The following is a 23,402-nucleotide window of genomic DNA, read 5'->3' as shown; positions in this document are numbered from 1 at the left end:
AATGCACACTAGTTCAACAGAAATCATCTAGTCTGTACCAGCAGGCAGAAAACTGGACAGTAAGAACAAAATTTCCTTTTTCTGTTAAAAAAAAAAAAAAAAATTAAAAATAATAAAATTATAAGAAGCATTCACTAACCACCACCACTGATAAAGAGCTGGAATTGCAGTGTTCATTCAGACAATGCTCACACACATTCTCTTACCTCAGCTCTTACAAAATCAAGCTCCTGTATGACCATGACAACATCAGCATGCACCTCCTCCAGTTCCTTTTTGGTATCATCCAACTGTAATAAATGAAAGAGCAGTGATATTTAGATGGATGAGTTGTGCGCCAGGAAGAGAAAACTACCAAACAAGGACCTAAAGCGATCCCCTGTCTTCACATGCTTGATTTCATTCCTTAATTAGAGCCATTAATCAATAGGTATGAGATATGAGGCTTTAGAAGGGCTTGGTGACACGACACCTTGCCACCTGTCAAAATTACAGCTTTCTGTTCATGCACCATCCCTCAAATAGTTATTTTCTGCAAGCCTGGCTGCATCCCACAATTCATTATTTACTGCATAGTTCTATCCCTGTGCAATATCAGAAGATAACCCTTTGATGATAAGGAATGGTTTACATAAAATGGTTAAAACTCACAAAGTACTTTGATACTTCCTACAGTAGATAAACTTTAAAAAAATCTGAGGTTATTGTAGTATGACTTTACTGGCAAAGAAATCTTGTAAAGAAAATTATCTCTTTGCCTTTTCATTATTAAAAAGTAGTGCTCTTCTGATATGAAAAACCAATTTAGTATTAAAAGGAGAAGACTAAAAGTTAAACAATTAGTTACTGTGAAGTTCTCCTGTGCTATGTTTACCCAAACATCTAGATATATTAATATACATACACACATTACAGTAATCAATAAATCTAGAATATCAATATAAGGACTTTAAACCACAAAAAATCACACCAGTGAAGAGAAAAATAACAAGTGTTTATGTGCTGAGAATAAATTACAGAGCAATAACACTTAGATATAGATTCACTCATCATATACCTGTAAAAAAAGGCAAAATGTTGCTTGCAGATGCTCAGGTACCTGACTTAAGGTAGTAAAATCATAGCTGCTTCAGAGAACTATCTCCTGTATTCCCCTGTTGAAGTGATTCAATCCTAGCCCACAGGGATCACTGCCCATTCACCTGGAGTTAGGCTAAGAGTAGCAACACATTTCACCTAGGCCACCGATAACTGTCTCGTGGCAGCAACCTGCTGTCAAAACTGACTGAGGTCAGACTGAAACTGGTCACTCAGAGGTTAAAGGTTCTGTATTGTATTACCAATGGTAGCCATCCGGTCACCACACTGTAAATATTTAATATAATTACAGTTTGCTCCTTATAAACTTCATTCACTTGTGGACACCAGTAGTTTCCAATACTTTGATGAAAGAAACTGAACCTCAGCTGAAAGTGAACCAAAAAGCATTGCTTTCCTTGGCTTTAGATTAAGTAAAATTGTATTCAGTCTAGTTTGAAAATGCATATACAGAAGAGTTGCTCCCGTAAAGTGGAAAAGGTCTATTTCACATTCTGGACAATGTCAAATGTCTGTCTCTGTTTACTCTCTTCCTACAAATTCCCTGAACTGACACATTGAATTATAGAGTAATTCTTCTGTGCTGTAAATAAGAACAAGGATCTAGCTGGAGGAGGGAGAATTAAGAAGGTATTTTCACATGTTAGTGATGACAACATATAATTGACTTGTTGCTCTGTTTTGTTATCCTACTCAGTGGTTACGCTGTCATCAATGACTTATGAAATTAACTCACTCTCTTTGCATGCATGTCTTCTTTTGAATGCCTTGGGTAAAGTCACTTACACCACCCTGGAAATATTTGACACATATGCTGTCATCACTTCAGAAACAAGTGAAACTAAACAGCAAAAATGTGGGAAATGTGGTGGTCAATTTTCATTATTCAGTATAATTTTTAGAAAAAATTTTATTCCTCACAGGACAAAAGCACAGTACTAAATATGCATTTAATATTAATAATGAAGATTTCAAGCCTTCACACTTTAGAAGTGTAGCTGTTGGACCTCTGTTCAGAGGAGAAAATTGTGTCAGATTAGACTTTATATCAATGTCCTTACACACAGACATGTATCTTGCTAGTATTACAAAATGACAATGGCCAAAACATAATCTAAATTGAAGATTAATTCCTCTTTGATATTTGTGTATATAGTAGTCAAAATCAAAGAGATGGGGAAATAGGGTGTTAGAATCAATTTAACAATATTAAGTAACTGGACAAGTTACAAAAAAACTCTAATCCTGGTTAAAAAGGACAAAGAGATTACTTACCAGTAGCTGCGATCCATTAAGTTAAAGAGTACACACATGTTCATCAATATGTTCTATTACTAGAGATTTGAAATGAGTTTCCACTGCAGTGCTTGCAGAAGTTAACCACCAAAGCTGTGATCTCATATTTAGTATGAATGCCATGAGTGCCACCTCTGCAAATTTGTCCATGGTTCCTAACTGAAGCCATGGCTTCATTTTAGTAGAATTTTCTCTCTCTTCATAAATTTTGTCCATTTCACAACCATCTTTGGGAGCTTTGTTATTGATCGTGCAGCTGGTACATCACAGGTTTTGGGACATAGCAGCAGTTTTTTTTATTTTTCCCATTCCTAGAAATACTTATGCAGACAGTGAGGGACTGATATCTGTTGGAGTGAGTCCAGAGGAGGGAGATGAAGATGACCTTATAGGCTGAGAGAGTTGTGGCTTTTCAGCCTGGAGAAGAGAAGGAAAGTCAGAGGGACTTTTTACAAGAGCATGTACTGATAGGGCAACGGGCAATGTATTCAAACAGAAAGAGGGCATATTTGGATCAGATATTAGGAAGAAATTAATTACTGTGAGGATAGGAAGACAGAGAAACCTGTTGCCCAGAGAAACTGTGGATGACCACTCCATGAAAATCTTTGAGACTAGGTTGGATAGGACTTGGAGGAACCTTTTCTCATGGAAGGTGTCCCTGCCCATAGAGAGGGGTTGGAACTAGATAATCTTTAAGGTGTCTTTCAACCCAAACCAGTCTATGATTCAATAATTCTATGAAGAAGCATAGTATGGAATGCATTTGGCATTTTTTCAGTTTTTCTTCAACCAAAGAAATAAAAACCTAGAAACACTGGAAGACTTTGGAAAATTGAAATTGGAATATAGCTGTAACTACAGGGTGTTTGGAATATAGCTGTAACTACAGGGTGTTATGCTATGTCTGCCATAGCAAAGCAGTCAAATTTCTCTTCCACATTTACCAGAACATCTGATCACAGTGGGAATTACAAATATACACCAATATGAGGATGGAATAAGGAATGTCCTTCCAAAAAAGCCTGTATGCTCATACAAATGGCAGCACAACCAATGATGCTTCTCTGTGGTGGGATGCAAACAGGTTAAAACCAGGTAGATCATACACATCAAGATCACCAAGTACACTATGAAGCAGATCTCTCATTCTCAGTTTTCTACCAAACTCTGTGTCAGTAGATGATTAACCAAGATGATTAACGGAGTGGTTCAACTCCGTCATGAAGAAACACTGAGGGAGCTGGATCTCTTCAGCTTGGAGAAGATGTTTATAAATCTGTAAGGGGCAAGTGCCAGGAGGGTGGAATCAAGCTTTTCCCAGGGGATACTAACAACAGGACAAAGGACAATGGTTGTAAACTGGAGCACAGGCAGTTCCATATAAATATAAGAAAGAATTTTTTCACTTTGAGGGGGACAGCACTGGAATAGGCTGCCCAGGGAGGTCATGGAGTCTCCTTCCCTGGACATGTTCAAAACCCACCTGGACACATTCCTATGTGATCTACTGTAGGTGACCCTGCTCTGGCAGGGGGGGTTGGACTTGATGATCTTTTGAGGTCTCTTCCAAGCCCTAACTTTCTATGACTCTATGATTGTGACAATTTTGGATGCAAAATAAGAATTCTTTGCCTTAACTGCAAAGGTGGGACTCTAGAATACTGCAATGCAGTTTCTGTTCCTCCTGAATCCAATGCACACATACAACAAAGAAGCCCAAATGACCTTGCCATTCCACTGCAGAAACACTTTTCTTCACTATTCTTGGAAGCCACAGTTAGGTGGATTGGCATTTCTTGTAAACATTGAGGTAATTTGGTCAGCACAGTTGAAAAGCAGAAGAGTGTTAAAAACTGCTACTAGGTGAAAAAGTACACTGCATCTGATCATACTTGGAGGCAAAGATGACCATGAAACATTATGCATTTCTAAACTATTAAAGCTAAGAAGGCACATAAATCTTATTCTGCCTCAAACTAGGAAAGCTCTTATCACTAAGAATCATTCTACAAATCTCCGTAGTCTATGAAAGTTCAGATTCAGTTTTCAAATGTTCACTGAGACAACAATGGGTCAACAGAATCTGTGTTTTCCTCAGAGACTGATAATTGTTTCTCAAAAGAAAGGAATTACTGGGGAAAGAATTAAAAATTTAAAGACCTTGTAGAAGCTTGAACTATTAACAATTCCATCAGAGATCAAAACAGAGATAAAAACACTGAGGTCAACTTCTCTATGTAAAATTCACACCCCTTAGAAATCTTAGATTACAGACTGTATTTTCCTGAAGACCTCATTTTGAAGTCTAGAGCAATCAGTCAGCTCCTCTTTCTAAAACAAAACAAAAAAAAAAATCAACACAACACACCCAGCACTGAAAGAAGTGTTATATTTTATAGAAACCTCTATTCCACTCTATACATATTTTTGTTGATCAAGAGCAAGGAATTAACACATCCTTCATATAATCTCTAAAAAAGCAGAAATTCTACAAGCTCTGGGTGGCAGGGCACATTTTCACTCACACTCTGATTGCACAGACAGTGTGTGAGTTCCAACTACAGGGGAGATCCACACTGTACGTGCATACATATACATATATATTTCCTACTAACTGGCTTTCATTCTGGTCAGACAGAGGGAAACAGGACAAGGCATTTGGTGCTATTTGTGTTTGTATGAGGGCTGTGTTTTCAGTCTGTATTGATTGGTGCAGCCAGCCCTTTATATGTGTACTTGCACTGTGTGTGTGCTAGGTGTGCCTATTGCAAATATGGGCTCATTATGGCTGCTGGCTGGGCCTGGGGACACCCCCTGCAGCAGATTCCCCTCTACTGTGTAAATCAGTGTATCCAAAAGTTTATTTGTGTACACATAACCCCTAAAGCCCAAGAAATACAAATACATCAATCAGAGTAAACTTCTTCAAGAGATTATTCACTGTTGAAATAGAGTCTGTGAAGACCTATTTAAAATCTCTATAAATTAATATGATCACCTTTCTAAGTATAACAAAACTCAAAATCAACACACAACTGCAGAAAGTAAACTGTGACCTGCTGTATAACTTTGCAAGAAAAAGCCATTGTGAAATGCCACAATTGGGCTTTTTCCAGTCTGTGCCATTTCCTCTTTTTTTCAAGGACTCTACAATTACTTACAAAAAAAGAGGAAAGAAATCAAACCATCTTATATCCCAAATCCATAAGGAATGTTTCCGGAATCTTGATATTAAGGGATTACATCTGCCATTTAGGTAATTTCTGCCGTCAAGTAAAAGAAGTGTTAAAGAAAAAATGTGAAAGAAAAATGAACACCTTAGAAATACAGGCTCCTTGTTCATCCTAGTTACCAACTTAGCTAGCTCAAACTGAGCCAGATCTCCATCATTCTGTTCTTTGAAAGCAAACTGCCCAAAAAGAGTAAATTGAAAAGTCCAGCAGCAGGCATAGTATTAGAGAGGTATGGGCATTTCTGATATCATTCTTCACATTCATCCATTTTGTCTGCAATACATAATAGCCATGACATTTATGATGAAAGGTTTTAAATGGATATAGGAGCAAGGATGAAAAAAAGGGAGGAGAAAGACTATATAAAAACTAGGAATTATAGCTGCAGTCTTCTCCTTGATGAAGAGACAGAAAAGCAAAAATATTTATATTCATATCTTGAACTTGACTGATAATCTGTCAGGTCCATCACACGGAGGAAGTACAGTTCATAGCATGCTTTGCAGTTGTAATTTTCTCAACAGTCAAACTTATTTGTTTTGTTGTCTTCTCCTGATAGGGCAAGAGTTTACAATTTCATCCTGACAGGAAACCAGGACACTGCTGAGAAATGCATATGGACATAAACCTGTGACTACATTTGTGTGAGCACTGTCACCTAGAGCTTGGCCATGACCTTTCAGTTCCATTGTAGAGTGGTGGCCATTTTGTCCCCACAAACATGTAGGAAGCATTTGTTCTGTACACAGATCTCTACAGTCACTTTATCTTTGCTTCCCCATTTATATTATATTTATATAATATTATATTTAATTTGAGAATATTTAATTTATATGTATATTCCCCCTTATTTGTAATAAGGGTATGTAAAAGGAATTTAAAAACCACTAAAAATTAAGGACATGATCAAAATTTCGTGTTTTAAGGCAGGAATAGAAAAGTCTCATTTGACTGACTATATTTATTCCCTTACCAGCAAGTTCCTATTTCATAGTCAACTGACAAAGTTTTGCAATACTAGAGGAAAACCATGAATCGGTCTTTAGGACAGAGAAAACAATAGTTCACAATTTATACAACAGTCAGATTCCTGTATTCTTCCACGTACTAATCTTAAATTATGATATAGGATATTACATGTACAGTTCATAGAGCAACTGAATGTAAAAAATGTTTGAGAGTTCTTGCACTATATTTTGAAAGGAGTTTTTTTCTATCACTCTCCATAGCTGCCACTGCTGGGACCATACAAAAATGACCAGAGGAAAGAACACTTAGTAAGCAGGAGGATATTGAAAGGAAGCGCAGTCCATGGCACTAAACTTTCACTTGTAAGACAGACAGTTGACTCTCCTGGTATCTCAAATGTTTTCTTGTTTGTTTTTTAGTTTTAGTCTGATCTATCCTATGTCTAAGAAAGGTTTTGGTGCTACTTAAATATTTTGGATGACAATAATATAAACCAGACTTGTCTGAAAAAAACAGAATAGTGGGTATTCCTCACACATCAAAGAGGTTGTTTCTTGTTAATGGAGCGGTACACAGAAAGAACTTAAATGACTGACACCAGTTCCAAGCAAAAAAAGGAGGCATACTCCTGAAAGGGCTGACACACAGCAGTAGTTTCAGTCAAGACATTCAGGCTCTGTAAATGTGTGTGGAAAGCCTATCTAGAAGAAAAGAAGTGTTTGCTGCAGATGCTTAGTGTGAGTAGTTGTGGATCTCATACTGCAAGAGTGAAGAAGAGTTCCAAAGTATGTTTAAATACCCAAAACAAAACTGAAATTTTTCACCAGCTATAAAAAAATGTCAGCTTCACAATGACATTTATACCAGCTGAAAACTAAAGTTAATGAATTTACACTTTTCAAAAATGTTATTCTTTACAGCAAGTGAGAATTCAGATTCACTATGATCCAAGTTATACTGTAGACACAACATATGTAGGCAAAACCAACTCAGGCTGAAAAATTGCCCTGAAAGATGCATGTGTATTCAGGTAAATTCCTTTTCCTCAGCGAAGCAGCCATGCAGATGCTGATAACCTTGTCTGGTGCAGTCTATTTATACTATGTGTACAGCAATGTAATAATCCTAGTCTCTGCAGATTTTATTTATTAAAATTATATTTTTCCTAATTTTCTACTTTTCATTGGTATGCTTACCTAATTAAAAGTTATTAGGTATTTTTCAGTAATTACTAGGACATTTATTCCATCTATACTGTTGCCAGAATGTAACAAATACATAGTTTCATTTTTGTGAAATAAAAAAAATAAAATTACTACCTTACAGTGAAGCTTGTGTGCCTTAGCCAAATTCATCATGGCTGGCAGCAGTGCATACAGTTACTGATTATTTAGATAATCTGCCCCATCTTTAGGTGAAATGTTGGAGGTCTGGGGTGAGATTGTCAAAGATTGTAAACAGCATGGTACACAGTTCCAGTGCAACATCACTAATACATTACTTACAGCTAAGACATTTCCAACTAATTTCACAGAGGGAAAGGAAACTGCCAACTCTATTCTGTAAAAGCATCATGAGAGTTTTAACTATATTTTAAATTTTATTTATTCTGGTCTAAAAATTTTACTCACTATAAACAGGAGCTATGCAATGGCATATCTTCCTTTATAAGAATTCAAAGTGTTAGGTGATAGAAGTTGTATGACATTTTTACAGTGAATTAATCAGGGAAAAAGTGGTGCTTTTAGTTAGAGGTTTTTTCCCCGTGAGTGGAATTAATGCAGTTTCCACACTCAAAAATATATAAAATCAAAATTTATTTAGGCTTCTTACATAGTATCATTTTCAAAATACTTTGCATGTTGCTTTTGATAGTTTTATTGTAAGATTTTTTTGTCACTCCTATTTTTTGTCTAGCCCATACTAAAGCCTTGATGTACCTTCACTTTAAGTTCTGTGAAATCATATTTAAGAGAAACAAAAGCATCACACCAGTAAGTTTGGCACATTCTGACTGTGTGATTGTGTGCACTGAAGGCTGCCTGTTCTGCTGAACAGTTGCCTTGTGGTCCTTATGCTGTGCATTTAAATCAATGGAAATCAGAGAAAATAAGTAATGATCTAAGTATGATACAAAGAAGTTAAATTTTCTGTCATTCTATATTGTTCCTTACTACTTAATACATAATTACTCCTACCAAGGTATCTTGTTATTACACTAACTTATATATTATGTGCATCAGAAAAATCTTTTTGTAGGGAGTTTTTTAATGTCTTTAACAAGCATTTCGTGGTATATTAGAAACATAGAAGTTGGTCAGTCTTGTCTCATCTTTTCACAGTATTCCTCTATATAGGTGTTCATAAAATCGTTCTCAAACCATGTTTGTCTATCACCTAGAAATTTTTGGTTTACCATCACTGAAAGACAAACTTTCTAGAATATGTTTGCTCATCAGAAAAAAATCTGGATTTATTTTGAGAATTTTTTTCATTTTAGGATTTCCAACTTCTGTGTCATCCTGATTTGCTTTTTCAAATCTCTTTCTTCTGTGCAACAAAAGAAAATATTCTATGTAGCAATCTCCTGTCTGCAGAGGTCATTTATTATGAAGCGTACTGTATACGTCTAATTTTATATTGCAATATAAATCTTCAACAACCTCTGCATGTGACAACCCTGAAGGTTCAGTCAGAGGTTGAATGTATCAATGTTTAATGTATCTCTTAATAAAAAATTAGCACAAGCCCTCAATGAAAATAAATGTTCTTGGTTTATGTGGTCTGCTTCACAGGACTATTAAAATTATTTTTATTACAGTGTCAGAATTCATATAGGCATAATAACAAAGTTAACTATTAGGCTTAACATAGCAAAACAGGCACTGAAACATGTTTGCCCTCAGAAGGATAGTGTCTTCACTCAAACACTGGGAAGCTACAAAGTACAAAAAAATTCATTATGAAGAAGAAAGAAATGTCTATCTATATAAAATAATAATTCACTGTAATATAGCTCAGAAAAAAATGTCATATTTTGTTCTCTATAACTGTAAAAAAACATGAGGTCAGCATATTTTAAATAAGACATTGACCAAAGAAGGACAAGTATATGCCTTAAATCTTGCATTTGACAAATTACTAAACCTTTGCTGAATACACAAGCATATTTCATTTTCATTTACAGATTCCATTGTAAGGGTCTCTGATTTAATAGCCAACCTTCTATTTTCAAAATAAATGAAATGGGAAAAAAAAAAAAAAAAAAAAGATATTTTGGATTTCCTAGAACAAAACCTTGAGTTTTCTGTAGGTCATTACATTCTTCATAGACATTCCTCAAGAAAGTATTTACAGCCAAACACTTTAAAAGTAGTCAGTTGCATCAGTTTTGATTGAAAATATTTCTTCTCTCATCTGGATACTTAAAAATGGATTTATACTAATGTAAGTATTCTAATTGAATCTAATATGCAGAGTCTTCATAACCAAATTTTCTTCTTTGTCCTTAACTGCAAGACAGTATTTTGATGAAAAGAGTTGACTATTAAAATCAGCTATTTAAGACAATAAATTTTCTCATGGTTTCACATGTGTTGCAGTGCATGCACGGTAAATTCCATGAGTCTGAGAAATTCAGTCAGTCTGTTGAAATCGCAGATCATATTTTCCATCTCCAAATATTTCAAGAATCACCAGATACAAAAAGTGGCAAAAAAAATGCATTCTGATTGTAAAATAAAATTTCACCACAACACCCAATCCATACACACTGTTTAGAAATGTGTGCAGATATCATTATTAAATTCACAAAGTGACAAAAAAAACAACATAACAAACACAAGATATTTTAAAGTTTCTATCTGCATCAGCCTGATTAACCAAGTCTCTACCATTTGCTGATCTTTTATGAACTCCAGTAAATATTCTTTGATTTAGCATTAATGCAAGAAAACAATTTGTTAATTATTTTTCCAATAATTTATGTTTGCTATTTGGAATATTAAATTTGTCTTCACTTCCAGAGAATGAGTATTGTCTGTGCAGAAGCTCTAAGAAGTTATCTAGGGCAGAATATGCACTGCAGACTCATTACAGCTGCTATTTGTCTCAGGAGTCTGTCAGGGGAAGAGGCTGACATCCTGAGTGATCTAGCATAGCATCTAAACACTACTTAGCTACTAGCTTCAAAAGTGTAATTTATCTTGAAAAATAATTGATGCAAAATCTTAAGCATTAAGCTGTATTTTTCATAATCAAGCTGCATGCTTCTGATATACACGACAACCTAGTTTTGTGCATCCAAGTTTAAGAAATGCTGACATTTTCCAAATTAAAAACTTCTGAAAACAACTTCTGGAAACATATTACTTTATAGTTATCATTAAAAAATCTACTTCTGAAACTTAAACAGTTTTAAATTTTGTAGATTAAAAGGCCCATGTCTCTATTCTATTCACATTGTTCAAATTAAATAAAAATGCAGTGCTTCAATATAATTTTCCCATGAAGAGAGTTTATTCTCAATGGAGTTGTCTAACAAAGGCTAATTTTACAGTTGTGATTGTTTTTCTCTCCAAGATATTAAGCATGCTAAAACCTACAACTGAGCAAAAAGGAGTCTGTGAATACTGGGACCATTTCTAAAAAGAATTAAAAGTGGTAAATGGCACATGAATTAGTAGCACTTTGCAACAGGCAAACTGGCAAACTTTTATTAACTGTTCTTAAATAAGCATTAAAAAACCTCAGTAAAATCTAAAAGACAAATACTGACTTCTGAAATCAGTAGAAGTTTGAAGACGGTGGCAAGATTTATCTTGCTAAAATGTTCTAAGGTATACATTGGTTTAAACTTAGCTGAATTATAAGTACTGGTTTACCACACCTCATAGGTGTGAAAGAAAGGAAATAATAAAACCCATCAGAATTCTTAAATAATAAAAAGCTATTTATTGATGCCTGGGTATTGTCCCTTTTTCTTGAAGTCAAGATCTCCAAATACAGTAAAAGCAATAAACAGATAATATATGCCTCCAGCCCAAAGTTCCTTTGATTCTAATACAAATCATGAAATAAAAATAAATTCTTTTTACTGCCCAGACATGATATTAAAGTGGTATTAAAAAACAAAGGAAAAAATGCAAACAAAACAAAAATAAACAAAAACCTAAAAAAACCCACACACACAAAAAAAAACAAACAAAAGAAAACAACACAAACAAACAAACAAAAAAAACCAACAAAAAAGAAACCAAAGAAGCCCAGACAGAATTATCACATGAACTACTGGTTTCACATCCAGAAAGAGTCATGAAGCCTACATTACTGTAAAGTTTTATCATTCATTACCTACTTCATCTCTTTGCCTCCACTGAGTTGGAAAGAGTACAGTAAGGTTCAATTTTCCAGTCTGTCACTAACCTATGTTGGTGCTTGAGGCAGACATGGGCTGCTACGTGGACTGTTTAACACTGCTGTTCGAGGTCGATGAATCTGAGGGACTTCAGAACTTCTCTTATCCCATCCCCACAGAGACAAGGTTCCTGCAGCCCCATCTCCCCATGTCCAATGAGTAGAAGTAATCCCAACAAGTGCTCACACACTGACATGATGCAGGCTATACTTATGTTGTCAACCACACAGATTGCACAGTGGGGAGGACATATAGTGCTCCTCACATAAACACAAATAGATCTCATCTAAGTATAAACAGCACAGACAATCCCACATTTTGTCTCCTCTCCATCTGACCAGGACGTACACACATAATACAGGATTGAACCATAGCTGGACTCTAGATCCTGGTCTTCTCCAGTGCTCAGCCCATAGACTCTCAGACTTCTGACTTGTAGTCCCACTCCTGAGGATGGCATTCTGACCTCTTCCTACCTGTCAGATAGTCTTTCTTCCATAAGCACACACACACACATATGCCAGCTCTTAACCTATTCATGAGCTAGTCCAGTTTGGAGTTTGCTAATATTAATATGTACAGGCTCAGGACAGAGAGCATGCCCACATAGAAGGTATTTAGAAATAGAATTTACTTTGAATGCAGAATATGCTGAGGTTATAAAGTGCAGGGCTTGGTCAGAAAGGTGTAAATATGCTTCTTTATCCTCTTTTTCTCTACTGTCCCACACTTTTTCCTACCCACGTCTACCTTGATCCCTTCCTTTCCCCAAGGATGTGTTCCTTTTCAACACATCCCATCATAAGTTCTATACAATCTTATAACTCTCTTTCTTGCCCTAGCATCTCACAATAAGACTCACACATCTGTACTTCACAGCATTAAAGGGAGAGGATCATTGCTCACCAGGTCCCAGTGTTTAATTTGCTTAGCTTTCAGTCAAACCTGAGACCTACCTTTGTTTCAAAGGGAGTCATATTCTGAGTATCCTACAGTATCTACTACAGCTGGTAGTTTTCACAAAATTTACAAAACTAACTTTGAGATCTGCATTTCAGTTTTGAATTTGAAACCACTAGATAATGGATATAATATATGACCACAAATGCCTAATTTTCTTAAGAAATGAGGAACAAAGTATTAGTGATCTTTCTCTTTTCCCTTTGCTATTCCACTTTTTTCTTTATCTCTCATTAACTAATTGCTTTCTTCCATTGCAGTAAATCCAAGGGTGGTTATTTTCTATAAAGCCAAGAAATACTTTTTAACCCCATATTTTCTACCTTTATTAACACCAGCCTTTGTCCTGCTGTTGATATTGTCCATTTCTTCTCTCATTTTCTCTCTGTTACTTCAGTGGTACATAAACACTACAAACTGGATTCATCATCCTTAATCTCATTGAACATAAATCTAGAACTTCTCCCTGGATTCTTTTTTATAGTTCTACCCTGATTTTTTGTCAAAATTAGCCCTTGAAAGTACACCGAAAGTATTCAGTGCCTACTTGTCTTTTTAGGAATAGTATTTTATCCCATCATTCTTAATACGTTCGCTGTTCCTGAAGAGCTAGGAAACAGGTTCTGTTTTTCTTCTTCCATTTTCCCCTAGTGAAAACAGATCATGGCTTATTGCTACCTAGTGCTGGTGATATAAATGGTAAACGATTCTTGTCAAGCCCTGTGTACTCAAGTTGCTATATGCCTGCAATATTTGTGGAAATACATTTCAAAACAGATTATTCAGTAAAAAGAGTTCTAAAACAGGGAGGAGTGCCTTGCATACTGTAGAGATTTGAACCTTTTGTGAGTCAAATGGGGACTTTGATATCCTGGTGCTTAAAATAATTAGATCTTGACAACATTACAGCAGGAAAAGTGGAAAAGGAAGTATGGCCTGCAAAGCTTTAAGATCCCTGAGATCTTTGTCTCTGACGTGCATCTGCGCCTTGTGCAACACCTTCACTTGGTTAAGCCACCAGAGGTATCACCAACTTGAGTTGTCTGTTATCTGTTGCCTGTTTATATTCTCTGCTGAAAAAATACAAACTATATTTGCAATGTCTTAATTGCATGTAAAACAAATATTGTGTTAAAAACGAAGGCAAGCAGTATTTTGATGGGTTTTTAGAATACCTCATCTTCCATTTTGTAAAGTTTTTGAGCAGTGTTATATATATGAGATTCAAATTCAAGTCATATGGAGCTTGCTTTAAATTTCAAATGAAAAAAATGAATATGATAAACGGCTAGCATGATTAGATTTTTCTGGAACTCAGGTAGTTAAAATTATGTAAGAAGATTGTTGCTTTTTTTCTAGAGCACCATCTGTATAAGTCTAATGTTAAACACTAATACTCTGTTATAGTCATTGTGTTCTCAATTTTAGACCTTAAAATGATATATGATGATTTTTGGTTTCTGTTAGAAACAGATAAAAATATTACATTTCTGAAAAACTATAAATATTAATGAGATACCTTAAAATCAGAGTGGGTAAGAATAGTTCAAGAAAAAAACCCTCAAATATTAAGAGAGGAAAAAAAATGTGAAAAAGAAAGCTGTGCTATTCATCTTTTAAGTGTGAAAGAACTTTAAAAGAATTCAAAGTCTCCACACTGGGGCTTTAAAAACCCTTGAAAATCCCTACAGATATCTCACACAGACTCTCACAGTTTTCACCAGTGTATCGAAGTATTAATTTTCACTATTTGTAAATAAGCAGAGAATTCATCAAATTGGAGTTATTAAATAAAATACAAAAAAAAACCCCAAAACAACAACAAACCAAACCAACCAAGCAAAGAAATAACAACCTAACAATAGAAGAACAAAACATCAAAAATACTTAGAGGATGGCAGGTCATTGTCACAGACTGGAAAATGATATCAAAGTAACTCCTAAAAAGAATTGATGCAATCATCACAAAAAAAGCGACAATAATGGCATAGTGTATGGGAAACAAACAAACAAACAAAAAAGATACTTATATTAAATATATGTTGTCTTTCATTACTCAGTTTTTCTTACCAATTTTGTCAAAAGCACTACCTAGAATGATAGGTGAGGAAGGGCCTTTACCTATCATCTGTTAAAACTTCCTGTTGAAAACTGGTCCCTAGCTTAGGTTATGGAAGGCCTTGTTAAGCCAAATATTTAATATTTCCAATGAGGCATATTTCATCATTTTTGTGGGCCTATTACAAACCTTACTTCTTCACAAGGATTTTTTTCTTGAATCAACTAAATTTTCCCTAAAAACCTTCTGTGACATTTGCCTCAACCTTTGAGGTACTGGAAAACTGTGATTAGGTTGCACTGAGCCTTCTTTTCTGCAGGCTGAAAAAAAACTAAATACTTAAACCTTTCTTTATATACCAAATTCTCCGATACTCATCTTGGCAGCCCCCTGATAGAGTCCTCTCCAATTTTTCATTCTTTCTCTGAAACTGAAGGAAAGCAAAACTGGACATAATTTTACAGGTGTAGCCTAACAAGCAGCAAGTTCAGTGAAACAATCTGTCCACTCACCCATCCTGCTTGTGCAGCCCAGGACACATTTGCCTTCACTGCTGCATGGGCACACTACTGTTTCACACCAGCTTGCTCCCCACTGGGATTCCCACGTGTGATTCTTGCTGGCCCAGTCTTTCAGCTTCTTGAGGTCCCCCTGAATGCTGGCTTCTCCTTCTGACATATCTACCTCTCTCCCAGTTTGGTGTCAGCAGCAACTTTCTTAGGGTGCATTCAATATTTTTAATATATTCAATACTTTGTTCAAAGTATTTTTAATATATATATATATATATATATATTAGGGTTTAGCACTTACTGAGCCAAAATGTCAGAAGGTCGATTTTGAGATAAGGGAGACTGGATAAAGATTTTTAAATAAATAAACAACTACAAATAAATAAATGTACTCCAGTCTGAGTTCCATCATTTTGTCCCCTCTATACAATACAATTTGATTAACATCTTCCTCTCCCAGACATTCAGATTTCCAGTATGATCTGAGAAAGAGGATTATGGAAATATCAGCCTATTAATTCTCAAAACACTTCTACTTCCATGAACAGTATCTCTTGATGTGAGACATTTTCATTGCTCAATCTCTCTCTCTCTCTCTCACACATACACAGATCTCAGCACATAAGAGTAACATAGTTTCCAACTTTCTTTTGTTGGTTGTAACCTGTTGTTTAGACAATTTCCTTAGGTTTTGCTAAATTGGAATCCTGGGTAAAAATCTTACTCCTAGATTATGTTGAAGAGAATGCCCAAACTCAATCAATTAAGAGATCAGTTATTAGGAGGAGGATTAGGCCCAGATGTACCTAGGCTCCTCTCTGAAGGAGTTTAAAAAGCAAAGGGGCCCTGTCTAAATCTGCTGGGTTGATGGGTTGACCCCCCACTCTGGGAAACTCTGCCTGTGCCACTCTGTGGGATGTGGTGTTTTGTTTGGCCCCACCTCTGGGAAACTGTGCTCACTTTCTGAGACGTGACAGTGAAACACCCAACTTGTGGGTCATGACAAAGAGTGTCAATATACTGTAAGATAAATTATTCTTTTTGTTTGGTTGGTTTGGTTTCTTGTTTTTTTTCATAGAGGAAATCCAGTTTGGACAGCTCTGCAGTGATTCATAAACTGACTTGAAATACAGCAATCGGTTTCAGCAGAAACTGCAAAAAGGTTCTTGAAATCTAATAACTAGTTCTTTTTATATAACTTTGAGGACAGATTTTGGGAATGAATTTATGTCTGTTATTCAGTCAGATGTGACAGAGAGATGTTACATTCTCTTTTTTTGTTCAATACTACAGAGCCTTAGATGCAAATCTTCACTTGTCTTAGAGAGGGTATGAGAAAAATAAGTGATGGTAGACAGAACTAGTATGTATGAACCCAAGCTGCACCAGGGGAGGAAAAATTTCTTTACTGAAAGAGTGGTCAGGCATTGGAACAGACTGTCCAAGGAAGTGGTGGAGTCACAGTCCCTGAAAGTGGTAAAAAATTTGTGTACATAGCACTTTATGAGATGGTTTAGTTAGCTGTCTGTGTTGGGCTGACATTTGTTTCTATGATTCTATATTCTTTAGTTCCTCTGTATACAATATTACAACAATTCGTTTGAAAGCCTCTGCAGCATTTAAGGTACCCTAATAATGCTGTCCTGGTTGCTGCCCACTCAAAGTGGGACATTTGGAAGAAGTGAAAAAAGAAGAAGGAGAAATCCAGGAGAGACAAAGGTATTGCTTCTTCCCTGAGAGAACCTTTATGTGGTCTCTTAGGAGAATGCTGACAATTCTAAAGCCACTAATAGCTTATGGTTTGGAAACCACTCTTGATGAAAAATAAAACTACTCAGCAAAGAAACAGTGGGTAAGGTTTATCCTATTTAGCATATTCCTTGTTTAAACAATTATCTCTTAATAATTAGCTTGAGAGGCAAAAAAACCTAAAGCCATTGTTTTAAATATCAGAATACCTGTATCTTATGTGTATTTATTTGAAAGAAAAGGTGGAGCATTTCCATTTCAAGTCTCTGTTCCCATTGAGTAAACATTGTGCACATTTTTAAACAGGGTACCAAGTCAACCATGGGAACTACAGGCCTGTCATCCCCATCTCTAGGAATATCCCTATAGAAGCTATGCTAAGGCAGATGGAGGACAAGGAGGTGATTTGAGACAGCCACCATGGCTTCATCAAGGGCAAGTTCTGCCTGACCAACCCAGTACCCTTCTGTGATGGAGTGACTACATCAGCAGAAAAGGGAAGAGCTACAGATGTTGTCTATTCAGACTTCTGTAAAGACTTTGACACAACAAGGCCCCACAACATCCTTCTCTCTAAAGTGGAGAGATATGGATATCATATCCAATGTCCAAATGGAGATCAGATATTGGTGGTGTCCCTTAAGGGTTGATACTGGGACCAGTATTGTTTAATATCTTTATTAACCTTAAAAAACTTAAAAAATGTGTCCAGGTCTGGTGCTCTCAGAACAAGGAAGACATGGACCTCCTGACACAGATACAGAGGAGTGCCACAGAAATTATTAGAGGAATGAAACACCTCTGTTATGAATACAGGCTGTGAGAGTTGGGGTTATTCAGCCTGGAGAAGAGAAGGCTCTGGGGAGCCTTCAGTACTCTGGCTTTTCAGTACTTAAAGGGGGTGTAAAGATGGGGACAAACTTATTAGCAGGGCCTGTGGCAATAGGACAACAGGGTAGTGATTTTAAACCATAAGAGGGTAGGATTTAAACTAAAAGAGGAAAAAAATCATTACAATGGGGGCAGTGAAACACTGAAACAGGTTGCCCAGAGATATGGTAGATGCTCTATTCCTGGAAGCATTCAAGGTCAGGTTGGACCAGACTCTGAGCAACCTGATCTAGTTGAGAATGTCCCTGTTCACTGCAGGCAGTTTGGATGAGATGGCCTCTAATGGCATCCCAATGTAAACTATTCTATGATTCTGTGATCCTACTATATGAAAAAAGGATCAAAAAGATGTAGAAATGCAAGCTTCATGGCTGTAGGTAAACCTTTTACACAGCAACATACACAGCATTAATACTCATGTTTCATGCATCTGTCAAGAAACTATCCTGGTCTGTACAGCAACATGTAGTATATATTAGGGCTAAGACCAAACTATACTTGCACTATCTCATTTAAGAAAAATACTTGGAAAATCCATTAAATAAAAAGAGCAATGTAGAGAAAACGGATGTAAAGAAATTAAGATTTTTGTATAGAAGTGGATGAAATGATGCCTTAGACATCTCATATATATAAATGAAGCAACTGTTCCAAAGGGATTTTAGGAAGATTATAAAGTCCTGTGTGTGTTCACAATACTTTCTTGAGGAGCCAAACTCTGGCCTAAAGAGTAGCTATCCAAAGTTACAGAGAGAGGTTTTCAGAAAGAGAGAAATACAGTGATAAAATGCAACACATTCTTCTGTGGGTAGAAAGAAAGAAAAAAGACAGGTAACTGGAGAAAAGAGTATTACAGTAAAAGGCATAAATAGTTTCTTTGTCACCTTTTCCGGTGAGCATATTTTCTTGGTCGTATTTTGTATCTCTTATCTACCTGACAGAAACAGTCAGAAGCAAAGTAATGAGAATGAGATGTAACCCACAAATTTGACTTTTCTCTGTGAGAATATTGAAGAACTCTACAGTCCAGGAACCACAGCCCAGGATGCAGTGTGATACAGCTCTAAGAGTTTTGTCATAATGAGATAATGATATATTTCTCATTCAGTATGAACTTCTACAACCACCACTGCCTGTGATGATAAAATACCCTTTGAGGACAAATACTTAACTGATGACCTTAGCTTGCCTGTCAAAACTGCCAGAAAAGGGACTTCAGCAGCAGTCTTTAATTTCTGGCAGTCATGCAAAAATCTAAGCAGAAATATTAAGGTATCGTTCTCTGAAAAATATCTACTACATGTTGTGCTACACAGATAGGAACTTGTTAATCACTTACAGGTGCTTACAGTCAGATCTATTCTCAGTTTATGAAAATAAGATTACAAATTCCATTTCATCTTCTCTCAGTCTAAATTGTTGCAATTATTAGTGGAACTACTATTTTTGTGTAAAGGTAGTTATCAAAAGTCAGTCAGGATCAAGACAGACTACATTCATGCCAGTATATTAACCATGCCAGGAACTCTTTGTCACTGAGGCAAATTTTCATGGATCAGCCATCATCCATGGTATTAAAAAAGTAGACTGCCTAATGGAAATGAGCCTATGCTTATAAAAACTCCTGAAACATTCCCAAAAATCATTTGGGGGAGCACAGGTAGCATGAGAATCCCTACTAGCAGCAGTAGTTACATTTATAAATAAAGGCACAATGTGGGACCAATAATAAAAATAATAATAAAAAAAAAATCACCTAATTAACCTGTAATCCAATTTGAAGTTAATTATAAGTGAATTCTGATAAAAAGAAAACAAACAGAGAAATGAACAATTTAATTAAAATATTACATGAATATGCATGGTGTAAAATTTGAGGTCAGGACACAAAGGTCTGGATTCTTGTCATGGAGACAAGAAGAGGAAAGGGTCATTCATCAGGTTTCCTAGACAGATGCAGAATTTAGCAATCACTTTTTGGTAAATTTCTTTAAAGATCACAGTACAGTGGACTAACAGGAAAAAGTTCAAGAAAAAGACAAATCCAAGAAGAATTCAGCATGCTATAATTCAACAGAAGAAAGTATAAAGAAAGCCAATGAAAGAGTAGACAAATAAATTGTTATTTCACTCTGACATCACTAGAAAAGAAAGGAGGAAATTTGGAGACCCATGAAGGTTAAGGAAAAAGCATCAATGTCATGAGACACAAAACGAGAAGGATAAGAAGGGGCATATACCAAATGATGGAACAGGAACTCGTTGAGATGATGGTATTAAAGGAGAAGAAACATGACAAGCATTTTAAGAGATTTCTCAGGTAACTGGGAGAAGAAGTTGAGGAAGTAAACAGTGTGGATAACGTGCTGCTCTGAGCGGATAAGAGCTTGTGATGCCACAGAACAGGAACAAAAATGAACTGCTTTAGACTGATGAAAAAAGAAAAGGGAAAGAAAAATCGCATGGCAGAAAAGTGTCATTTCCGATCACCCTGTATACAAAGAATCCACAGAGTATGATCTCCTACAGAAAAATGATCTAACTGGTATATATGAGGCTTAGAAAATGAGCCAGATAATTAGAAATGGCAATTAGAAATATGAGGGAGAAAAATAGGCAGAGGCCTGGGCAAATGTTAATGAAGGGAGAATAAATGGAGAGATGTGGGCTAAGAGGGGACAATCAGAGATGTGAGAAGCAAATATAAAGCAACTGAATGTAGAACGCAGATAAAACACTAAGAGTCAAACTCGTGTGAGACAAGTGCTGGAACTCATAAGCCATTTAGCAATAACACATTAAATGAATCAGTAAACAACAAAACAACTACAGAATTATCACACACAAGAATAATGTAGTGTGCTTTAATGTAAATATTAGCAATAGGGACAAAACAGAGACTTGGCTTTGTGAGTCAGTGGTAGTCAAAGCAGCTGGACGGCAGCTGAGCACCAGATGTTGGATCTGCCCCTATAGGCTAACTGTGGTGATCAAGGACCTATATCAATTTACAAAAAAGTGTTTTGTGTCCCATGTATGACCAGTACATACCAAAGGCTTATGGACCCCATCTGAAGGAAAAGTAAGTGCTGCATATGTAGACAATGTAGTCATCTTCAGTATAGGCTGGGGAAACCTTAGGAAATGTTTTAATAAGGTGATCCCTGAATTACAAAGGAAAATTTTGCCATAAATCCTCAAATTAATGCTATGACATAAGGTAACTAAATATCGTAGGTATGCATCAAGATGTCAAACTCCAATACAAGAATCATTACCATTCTAAAATCTGAAAATTAATCTTTAAAAAAACAGTTACATTATTATAGTCTACGTACTTACAAATACTAATTTTTTTACAAGCTTAAAGAGAGCTACATGAATAAAAACAGCAATCTAGTCCCAGGGGAAGGTAAGACCACACATATCCTTCCATTTAGTGTACTGAATTTCTGAAAAAAAATCATATGTTACATTAACTTCAGTCATACAAAGGAATCTTGGATAACTGGAATCTGTAGTGCAGATATACTAACCTCTTTCTTTTTTTTTTTATTTCTTTAAGATATTCTTTGAAACAAATAATTTGATTAGATAATTTCTAAAGCTATTAGGACTGATATTTGGAGATAACTAATACTTTGGAGATGATTAATCAATATTTATAAAAGGTGGTAATAGCAGTTTCAAAGACAAATACTGTGTAGGTGTTAGCCAGCCATCAGGCAAAAAATTATAGCTCCAGATGAATAAACAGTTTTCAACAATAATTTTTCAAATAATTCAAGAACATAGAAATGGCACATTTGCAAATAACTGACTAATTTAACATGCTACAAAACATAAAAGTAAACTCCTTTCCTAAGTAGTCTCGCTCAATAGTAGAACTAATTGAAAACCTATAAATTTAGTACAGTGCAGCATGCAGTCTCTATCTTGCTCTACCTATACATCAATAGGTCATTCTCAGTTAATTAAGTGAAGGCATAATCAGCTTAATTTATGTAGTTCAGGGCAGTTAATGATATCTTAGTACAGTACCTGAACATTTGGCCTGTTCGTATAACTAGCTGGATATACCCAGTTCACTCTGTAACTCTTCAGCATCAGCTCTCCATTTTTTATCTCAGATTTCATTTTACACAGCTTAGTGTGGAGACACTAAGTCTAATTTCTTGAGGCTAGAGCTGAAATAAAGCCAGAACAAATTAACAGGTTAACAAAGCAACACAATTGGATTTTAGTCTGTGATAGTATTTTATGCAGAAAAATCATAAAAGAAGGTGATAGTTCCAAATTAACTACTTGTATAATATAAGTATGTAATGTTTTTTAAATACTGTAATAAGAACACACAAAGGAATAATAATAGACAAAGAGATAGGAGTGAAAAGCATATTATTTTTGCCATAAATTATAGTGTTAAAAATTGGCCATAAAAGGCCAGAATTTTACAGATCACGCTTAGAACATAAAGTGCCATACCGCAGTACAAGGATCATCCCTTTCCTGTCGCAGAGAAAGTGTTTCCTTCTGCTGTCTCTGTAGCTCATCTTCTCTTTTCTGAAGCTGCAAGTTTACACACAAAGACAAACCACAATGTCAACCAATTGGACCTCACTTAAGGAACCAAGAAGATCGATTTGTAAAGCAAAGGATGAACAGGACCCCATTTCTGAAGTACGTTGCTCAAACTGCTCTTTCATTAAAAGATGCTCTCTCTTATTGATTTTGGCTTAAGTAATGAGAAAGCTTATCCAAAAATCTTTAGCATTTGGGCTCAAGTTAAGGAAATCAATAGAGTCATTTCCCATTTGAACTGCATATGTGAGTTTTATGTACGAGAGACAAGACAAAGCCCAAATCGGATAAATCGATAACATTGTCAATAGAACATGAAGCTGACAAATGGCATTTTTAAGCAATTAAAGAGAGCTGTAAACATACAGAACCTAATCAATTACAGTGTACTGCTATTAACAGTTTTTAATTTCTACAAACATTATTAGGAATCCCAGAGAATGGAGGTAACAAAACATCTTTCTTGCAACTGTTTAGGGATTATAACAGTAAAGCCTTTCTTGTCCCTATATGTAAATATTTCAGTGCTCCTGGGAAGAAAAGGAAATATTTAATTAATCATTGAATTCCTATACTATCATGTCTAAAAGTGCAATAAACACAGTGGTCACAGTCCCTGACTGCATTTTTTCACC

The 23,402-nt window shown here is 35.7% G+C and overlaps 1 long non-coding RNA gene across 2 annotated transcripts; it reads right to left on the bottom strand.

Annotated features, from left to right (window-relative positions):
• Positions 1-202: 202 nt before the first annotated feature.
• Positions 203-22,758, bottom strand: LOC139793774 (uncharacterized). Of its 2 annotated transcripts, XR_011724792.1 has the most exons (4): positions 22,672-22,758; positions 22,228-22,373; positions 21,238-21,322; positions 203-290 (listed from the first exon to the last, which is right to left on the bottom strand). It is a non-coding gene; the product is annotated as an uncharacterized lncRNA (long non-coding RNA). The 2 variants fall into 2 exon arrangements; XR_011724793.1 differs by lacking the exons at positions 22,228-22,373; positions 22,672-22,758 and adding an exon at positions 21,529-21,732.
• Between the last annotated feature and the right edge of the window lie 644 nt (positions 22,759-23,402).

The sequence above is a fragment of the Heliangelus exortis genome, chromosome 2 (genome assembly GCF_036169615.1).
Source record: "Heliangelus exortis chromosome 2, bHelExo1.hap1, whole genome shotgun sequence".
NCBI lineage: Eukaryota > Metazoa > Chordata > Aves > Apodiformes > Trochilidae > Heliangelus > Heliangelus exortis.
Note: the sequence above shows the minus strand (reverse complement) of the source record. Positions and strands in the feature narration are given on the sequence as shown.